General features: G+C 44.0%; 1 long non-coding RNA gene across 1 annotated transcript; it reads right to left on the reverse strand.

The window, feature by feature from the left end:
* Nucleotides 1–1259: 1259 nt before the first annotated feature.
* Nucleotides 1260–8328, reverse strand: LOC148774366 (uncharacterized). The gene is made up of 2 exons (XR_016035948.1): nucleotides 7687–8328; nucleotides 1260–7080 (listed from the first exon to the last, which is right to left on the reverse strand). It is a non-coding gene; the product is annotated as an uncharacterized LOC148774366 (long non-coding RNA).
* Between the last annotated feature and the right edge of the window lie 1035 nt (nucleotides 8329–9363).

Genomic DNA, 9363 nt, shown 5'->3' on the forward strand with positions numbered 1-9363 from the left:
TGGCATGGTGCACTTACAGCCTGGAGCCAGTGCCTTCTGCATGGGACAGACATCTAGTGCCAGCTCATTCTCCCATGGGGACCTTTCGCTGATCCTTGGACCTCCCTGTTGGCACCTTTCCCTTGGATGTGGAATACCTCCTCCCCTGGCTACGTTTGATCTATCCTCAGCCCCTGGGCATCCCCTCTGTAGGTCTGCATGGCTCCTCCAGGCTGCCCCCTTGGATGGCATCATTTATAAAATGACTTTAGGCTGGCTTCTCAGCAAAGGGCCCATTTTTGGTCCAAGGGAGCCTCATACCTTTGTCCCATTGTTGGTGGGGCAGCAGCTCACTCTGATGTAGCTTCTCTCCCATTTTTGCCTGCCAGTCCCAGCAAGCTCTTCAGTCTTTATTTCTCCCAGCCAGCATCTGGCACCAGCCCTTGCTTCCCTAAACTTCAGGGGTAGGTTCAGTTCTGCCAGCAGCTGTCTTGACATCCCTCTAGTGTTATCTCATCGGTGAGCAGGAAGCTCCCCTGCTTCTTCCCACTGGGATCAGAACACAGCACACTCACAGCTCCTCCCTGCCTGCCTCTTCCACTTTCCAGCTTCTTGTATTTGGCCAGAGGTGTCTTGAGCTTATGTTCACAAAGCCAGTTTCCAGAGTCTGCAGAGTCTGCCTCGAATTTCTAACACAGTCACGTTGTGGTTGTACTTCGTATCTGTTGATTGATTTTGGCTGAAACGGAAACAGCAGAAGTCTTCCTTTTGAATGCTCTGTGTCCATTCCACAGACCTGATTCTCTGTTCTGTCGTCTGTCAAGAAAGCGGAATGATGCCAATCCCTCAGAATTATTTTATAAGTTAGATTATCCCTGGGGAAAAGCTTTACCAAACTGTCAAGCCCTCCACCAGCTCTGCTGCTGTGCTTCTTTGGCAGACAACCTCATGGGCTAAGGCAATGGTCTCCATCCTTGTTGGCCACACTATGCAGGAGGAATGACAACTCCCCACCATGTGTGTGTAACACCTGCCTTCAGGGAGTACAGTTTTGAGCAATCTCAAGTGCATCAGTTATACCTTCACCTCTTCCCCCTCACTGAAAAATGTTTGTGAGCCAGAGACTTGCCACCAAAGGCCAGCTTTGGCTCTATGAAATTTTTTCCCCTAAGTAACTGTTTTAAAGTTCCACTTTCTAGCTGTTGTGATAGTGAAAGACCTCCGTGGAGTATCTTTCCCACAAGGGAGACCCTTCCCAGGGAACAGCGAGACCATTCACGTTCGGATGCAAACAGCAAGAGGTTTATTCAGATACACAGGTACCTGGGGCGACAAAGTCTCTCGGTGGACTTGCGCGCCCAACGGCTGGAGCAGGGGGTTTTTATGGGGTCGGGATGCAGAAAGCGCGGGTACAGAAGCAAGAAGCTTGGTTACAGGGTTTTCATTGGTTGGTTTAAAAGAAAACCAAATATGGCGGGGACAGGTTCCAGGATACATAAGCACCTATTTCTGTTCAAAAGATCAAGCTGGCAGAAGCTCATTGGCCAGTTTATACATGCACGGAAGCTCATTGGCCAGCTTATACGCGCGCGGTTTTTAGGGGGGGGGGTTTCCCTCTTTTACTGATTGGCTCGACTTTTGGCGCCGGCGGGACTTTTCTTGGGAGGAGTTTCTTAATTCTTGGCGCCGGCGGGATCTTTTTAGGGAGGAGTCTGTGACTCAAGTTTGTGTGTCGCAATCCCCTCCTCCCTCCAGGGGCTTTTTGAGACCTGGCCCAAGATAGTCAAATTATGGATTTTTCATTCCCCCATTTCTGTTGTTCAAACGGAGGAATCTTCCTCCGTGGGTAGAGTTTGATCCAGGGATCTTTAGTTCTATGAGCAGCAAGCAAAGTACAGAAGCAAAAATGCATTACAGGAACATCAAGTTCTACATTAGGTCACAGCGTCCAATCTGAAATCACACCCATAATATCATTTTTCAGGATATCTGGGAAATAGCTACTCTATTTTGACTTTTAATAGTAAAATTTTTTAATAGCCAAAGCAGATGTCACCATTAATGACGTCAGTGTTTTTCTAGGTATGAGAAGATGCAAGAATGGGAACTCATAAAACCTTTTTCTGAAAAGATCTGACTATCTGAAGGCCTGTTCTGCCAGTTTTTTTTCAGAGCACAGAGTGCCTCATTCCTGATTTTCACCCTGAACTTCTTTCAGGGGGTGTTGCAGCAGCTTGCAATGGTCGTGACATAATCTTTGTAGAGGCAGCTGGCAAGTACCAACTTCCAGTCAGCAGGGTCCCTTCATAGCCACATATCTGACCATGTGACACCATTTCATGGCCATTGTGTCCCGCGTTGCTGGGAAGGCTCATTCCCAGGTCTAGGGAAGCGATGGGCCACTCAGTGTGCTAAAACTGGACCAGGCCTTGCAAGTAGCAAAAGTCTCTGGACCACTGTCTCACTAGCCTCCTGGTCCAGGAAAATATTCCCTCTTGTTGCTTTTTCTCATACCCAGAGTCACACTATTACAATTATTGATCTCATATGGAACTGCATATCAGCATTATATCACAGGCTCAGTGAAACAAGTGACATAGAAAATAATATAGCCATAGCTAGAAGTTAAGAGTAAAATAAGAATTATAAGTCAAGAACTTTTCTTAGGTAAAGCCTGGTATACCCCAAGTCACCTGACTTCATTTGTTAAATGACTATAGCCTGGTGTTAATCTCCTGGTTGTACATTATGAAGCATCTGACCTTTATCTGAAGATTGGTTACTGAGATAAGCCTTAGAAACTAGCCTAGAGTGTCCTTTTTAATAACTTAATTAAATCTTTTAGCAGTATCACGTAACAAGGGACTGTTTAGCCATGAGTCTTAGTAAACACTAGACATTAACAAAACTAGAAACTTAATTTAACAATTTACAAACTTAATATTTCATGATTTTTCATTATGGAGGCATTAACCCTGTAGCCAGGAAGGCTTTAACCCATCAAATAAAAAATGAGGTTTGTCAGGGAGCTGAGAAAAGCCAAGCAGCCATCTTGGATTTCCCATAGCCCTGACTCTGATTTCCAGCTATTGTTTTGTATTTTCCAATTTAGAAGCAGACTTTTGCCATGGTTTAAGGACATTAGGATGGCACAAGTCTAACAGAGTTTTTGTATAAGCAGAATGAGCTTTTACATGTCTACAAACCCGACAATTGGATTAATTTTTAAAACTAGCATAGGATCAGGCCTATGGTAGAAAAGCATTTGATTTATATGCAGAGATCTAAGAAGTCAAGAAAACATAAATAATCCTACGAATCAGGTCCAGCATCTTGGGCAAGCTGTCTACCTCTGATGTCGTCGTCTTCTCATCCTGGTGTAGTGTAGTTTCTTCCGGAAAAAGTCCTTCCATCCAGGTTGGAGACAGTCCCTTAAATTATGTCTTTTTTCCAGTCCTAGTTGCAGGTCATAAGGCATCTGATCTTCATCCAAAGATAGATCACTGAGACAAGCTTCAGAAACAAACCTAGGGTGCTCTTTAAGAACTCAACCAAATCCCATATTAATATCACATAACAGCAAAGATCATTCAGGAAATGAGTCTTAGTAGATACAGACTTCCATTAACAAACTAGGATTCAACATTCATTGAAACATCTTTTTCTCTCTAAAATCACCCTCATTTTTATCAAATATAACCAGATTAAGACTTGTTTACAAAATAGATCTGTTCTCAATAAACTTGACCTGATTATTTATATAACCATAGACTTTTTTTTTTTTTTTTTGCTTTGCTGAAACTTTTATGGAGTCTTTAACTTGACTTTAAAACCTTTCAGGGCTAGGGAAGTCATCTCAAAGGCTTATCACAGATTTTGCCTAACAGATGTGAGTGAATGCCTCCCTTTTTTAAGGTCTCCAAAACTGAGATTTCTGTACTTGTTAGTGAGATAACCTTCTTAGTTTATCTGATAAAGTTACTGGAAGCCTAAGAGTTTCCAGTCTCTGAAGGGGTCAGACAGAGAAAAATGTTAAATGCTTCAATTTGTGTATTAAATACCATTTTACCAAATTACTGTTAAGTCATAATTAAAACACAGATTCAAACCAGTAATTTTTCAGAAACCATAAAAATTATAAGCATATTTGCCAGTTCATTCGGTCCTTTTGTTAACCTTTGTACAGTCATCAGGTTTCTCACTAGAATCTTTTAATTTCTTACCCAGTTCAGAAACTTGTATTTATCCAAAAGTCCTTTTTTATAAATCTTCTGGAAGAGGAAGCATTTTCACAAGAAACTTGGTTAGTGCTGTGACAACACTTTAAGATAGTAAGCAGAATTATGGCAACATTTTACCTGAATATATCAGAATTTATATATAAATTGTTTCTAGGATATCTGTATTAGTAACATTTACCATACAATATACCCGAGACTTATTATTCACTTGACAGTACTTCCCATGTAATTTAACATGGAAGTTGAACCCAATTAGTATAATATCTCCCTTTGGGATGTTTCAGGGGCCCTCTGAAGCATCCCAAAGTCAGCTAGAAGCCAAAAGTGCTTCATCAGATTGATTTAGGAAGTTTTGTCAACAAATATCAGAAAGGTTTAGAACACTCAGTCAGATGGGATTATAGGTCACTGAAACAATAGCTATTCATTCAGCCATAGTAACAATATAGGATTTCAGAGGCAAATATAGAACAGACCATTTAAGGGGCAAATAATCTTAAATCTATTGTCAAATGCAGTCTAACATCTCAAGAAAACGTTTGTTTATACACAAAACTCTTTCCTTGGGGTCCACTTTCCACAAAACCATTTTATCACTTTCTGTACCCATTTGTTCTCCCATCCTGAAACAGCCAACTGTAAGTCAGACCTACTACCTTTTTTCTTCATAAATGTAACTTTATTATTCATACCTTCTTTACTGAACACACACATCTTACTTCCCTTAAGCAACCAAGACTTGACCTTTATATTATCATTCTATAGATTGGTGAACATAAACACCAGTGATAACTTAAAAATTTTAGCAAACATCTCAGGATGGCATCAAACATTATTTGTTAATAGTCTAAAATCTTTAGTTTTTCTATAAGTTAGTATTCAGTAGTGAATGTTTCAGAACCTTATTTTATTTGGAAATGACCTAGCTATTCAATAAAATTTTGTTACTTAATTTAGCACAACCTTAGAAATTCAGGTTACCAAAATCTAGAGAAACTGTTTTAGACAGACATTTTAATCTTAATAGAGTTTATCTAAAAGCTCTTGTCTCATTTACATTTTTTAGAAGTTTTTTTTTTTTTTTTTTTTCACTCAAGGTAATTTCTTTGTCGACAAACTTGTACCAGATATATTTATGTTGAACCTAGGTGCAATGAAAATATTCTACTTAATGTTAATTACTCTAAGACATGTCTATATTAGATAGATCAACAAACATTAATATCAGGTATTTAATACTGAATATTTTCCACTTTACTTGAACCTGGAATTTATTAATTTAGAATTATCTGATTTGTAAGCGCTTACCCTTTAAGCCAATTAAATAGAGCTCATTTACAAATTAACTTCAAAAATATTACTCAGAGACAAAGACATACCAAGACATATTAAGACAGACACAGTGTGAGTCTTCAGTCAAGAATTAGACATTACAATATAAAATTTACTAGTTTATAAAACAGTTGGACCAATTCTATAGGGGGTCGGCGGAGGGACCCCATAAACAATAAAGGGGATAAGGAAGGAGAGTCACCCAGTCCCCGCCAGTCTCTATTGCCAATTTTGCCAATGTTTCCTTTAGGGTCCGATTCATCCTTTTTACTTGACCCGAGCTCTGGGGACTGTATTCGCAGCGTAATTTTTATTTAATCTCCATAGCCAAAACCAATCCCTGAACAACTTTATCTTAGCCAAATTCCTTGGTCTCTGGGCAGCTGCTCGGAGGCCTGCCATAAGAGTCTGGCGGTACACTCGGAGATGCTCCCTACCTTCTGCGCGCTCAAAGTCCCACTGGGGCCGGGTCAATGGAAATCCCTCATCAGTTAGGTTCGGCTGCAGGGTGGGCCTCCTGTCCACACCCCGGACATGTTTCCGAGCTTCCGATAGAATCCGCTCCCGTTCTTCCATGGTGAAGAGCACCTGTAACAGCTACTGACAGTCATCCCAGGTGGGTTTATGGGTGAAAAGGATAGAAACAAAAGGCTTTATCCATGCTGGTGGGTTTTCCACCAGATCTTGCCAGACCAGGATATAGGGCATCTGGTCCGGGTGGCCGGAAGGGCCGGGCATGAGAACCTTCCCCCAAGAGCCCGGATGGTGGGCAGGCTGAAGGTTCCCTCCCTCGGCCACCCGACATTAAAAGTGGGCCACTCCGAGGAGCAGAGCGTCACCAGCTTATTCCTCTTCATTAGCAGAGACAAGTCTCGCGCCCTAGATTTAAAGTCAGAGAAATGATCCATCATGAGGGAGAGCGGGGTAGAGCTTCCTTGACCCATGACCACAGAACAGATTACGGCAGAGAACAGACACAGGAGAGAGACGGAGACAATGCCGGCACACACGATAACACGACAAACGGAGGACAGACAAACGTCCGCCGAAAACACACTACTAGGTCTCTGAGACCTCTGAGGCTTCCTGCAGTTTAAAGTAACCTTACCGAAGGGCGTCCACTGCCCACCAGTTTCCGGATCGGGAGAGACCTCCTCTCTCCCACAGAGCCAGCTGCCTTCCAGCGCGAATGCTGGGCCTCGGCCTTACGCTGGCTACGGCGATCACCCCTGAACAGACCTTGCACCGGTGCTATAATCAGCCCTCCTCCGGGCTGATGAACCCCTTCTGCCGGGAGAGCGTTATTCTCCCCAGTCAGAGGGATCCCGGACGAGTGGGTAGGCGGTTGGGCCGAAGCAGGGAGGGGGAGAGGTGGAAGGGCAGGGGCCGATGGGGGAAGAGGGCGCTTGGGATTGACGAAGGGCTTGACCCATGGCGGAGGGTCGTAGGCCAGGGCTTCCCAAGTCACGATGTATGCCACTTGGTCGGGATGACCAGGGGGCCCGGGATCCATCACTCTTGCCTTTACCTGGAAAATAATATCAAAGTTAAAGGTCCCATCCTGTGGCCAGCCCACATTGAAGGAGGGCCACTCGGACGAGCAAAAGGTTGTCCATTTCTTTTTTCGGACTTCTACTGACTGGTTATGGGCGATGTCTTGGACATCTTTCCAATGCTGTAAAGTAAGACTCAGGGGGGGTGGTTAGAGATTGACCCATTTTTTTCTAGTAAGAGTACTCCTGTTATAAGACAAACAAACACGACACAGAGACTAATACACCAAAATCGCACGGCACGGTTTTTGCGCAAAACTGAAAACAAAAGCTCGGATGGAGGCGTAGATGAGGGTCCGGATCCCTCGCCTCCCTGAAGTTTCACGTACCCCTCGGACAAGGGCGGAGCCCCGAAAAGTCCGACTCTGGTCGTGAACTGAGACGGATGAGCACCGAAAAATCGGGCTCCAGTTAGCCTTGGAACGTCTTCCAGGCTTGCGGAGGGAAGTTCGAGCTCGTCAGCTCCTTCCTGACTCCGCCAGATACAGATTGTTTCAGCTGAAACTCAAGTCGCACCACAACAGACACACAGAAAGCACGAAAACATAAAACAGTAAAACATAAAACGCTGGCCAGCTTACCTCCCGACGAGGGGTCGGTGGTCCCTGGGCGAGGGGGGGTCTCCGGATCCCGGACGAGCCCCCAAATGAAAGACCTCCGTGGAGTATCTTTCCCACAAGGGAGACCCTTCCCAGGGAACAGCGAGACCATTCACGTTCGGATGCAAACAGCAAGAGGTTTATTCAGATACACAGGTACCTGGGGCGACAAAGTCTCTCGGTGGACTTGCGCGCCCAACGGCTGGAGCAGGGGGTTTTTATGGGGTCGGGATGCAGAAAGCGCGGGTACAGAAGCGAGAAGCTTGGTTACAGGGTTTTCATTGGTTGGTTTAAAAGAAAACCAAATATGGCGGGGACAGGTTCCAGGATACATAAGCACCTATTTCTGTTCAAAAGATCAAGCTGGCAGAAGCTCATTGGCCAGTTTATACATGCACGGAAGCTCATTGGCCAGCTTATACGCGCGCGGTTTTTAGGGGGGGGGGTTTCCCTCTTTTACTGATTGGCTCGACTTTTGGCGCCGGCGGGACTTTTCTTGGGAGGAGTTTCTTAATTCTTGGCGCCGGCGGGATCTTTTTAGGGAGGAGTCTGTGACTCAAGTTTGTGTGTCGCAATCCCCTCCTCCCTCCAGGGGCTTTTTGAGACCTGGCCCAAGATAGTCAAATTATGGATTTTTCAATAGGACACTCCTCCCCACAAAGTATGACACTGTTACCTCCCAGGCTGTTGCCATATATCTCAAGTCATTCACAGGAGCCCTTTAATTTGGTCGAAATCTCATGCCTGCTCTTTGAGGGCACCTGGAGACCAGTCTGGGAAGAGATCGAGAGCACACGCCAGAAATCTGACTGCATTTTGAACTCATTTCTGATGATTTCCTGTGACTGGTTCCCTGGAGACAAGTAGACAGTGTTCCATCTGGGTGTGATTCTCCTGATACCCTGTGGGTGCATTTTTTTTTCTTTTAAGTCAGTTTTATTGAGTTGTATTTTTCCTAGAACTTTGCCCTTGTAATCTTTTTTTTTTTAAAAAAATTTTATTGGAGTATAGTTGCTTTACAATGTTGTGTTACTTTCTACTGTATCGCAGAGTGAATCAGCATATTCATATACATATATGAATATACATATATATTCCTTCTGGTTTGGATTTTCCTTCCCATGTCGGTTGCCTTTTCTGTATCAGTGGGAGAAATGGCGGTGTCCAAGGGTATGCATGGGCTGGCCCTCCACTTGAGAGGTAATGATGCTCCCCACACACATTTCCTGTGCATTCACCTGGTGGTCATTATTTGATGACCCTCCCTGCTTGCCACCCCCTTTTTTCTTAAGAAGCTCCTGCCTTCTCTGCTTTAGGTTTGATGGCAGTGTAGCCACCTCACCCCTCCCCAGCGCTAGGGGTAGGCCCTTGGAGTCCTGAGTGGGTGGCGTGATTCATCCCTAGTCCCAGCTGACCTCACAGTGGCCCGTGTGAATGTTCAGGCAGCTTGAATCTCTGTACCCTGTTCTCTGTTCTAGCTTGGTCAGATCAAAGTGATGAGTGTTCTTCCATTATTATTTCTGTATTTAAAAAAAATTGCATAATCATGTTGGGTTGGCCAAAAAATTCATTTGGCTTTTTCCATTTTCCATTTTTCCATTTGAACTTTGTCTGCCCAGACCTGTGTGAGTATTTTGGTTAGATCGATTTTTTAGAAAT

The sequence above is a fragment of the Moschus berezovskii genome, chromosome 22 (genome assembly GCF_049115385.1).
Source record: "Moschus berezovskii isolate FMDL1 chromosome 22, NW_MosBer_1.0, whole genome shotgun sequence".
Lineage (NCBI taxonomy): Eukaryota > Metazoa > Chordata > Mammalia > Artiodactyla > Moschidae > Moschus > Moschus berezovskii.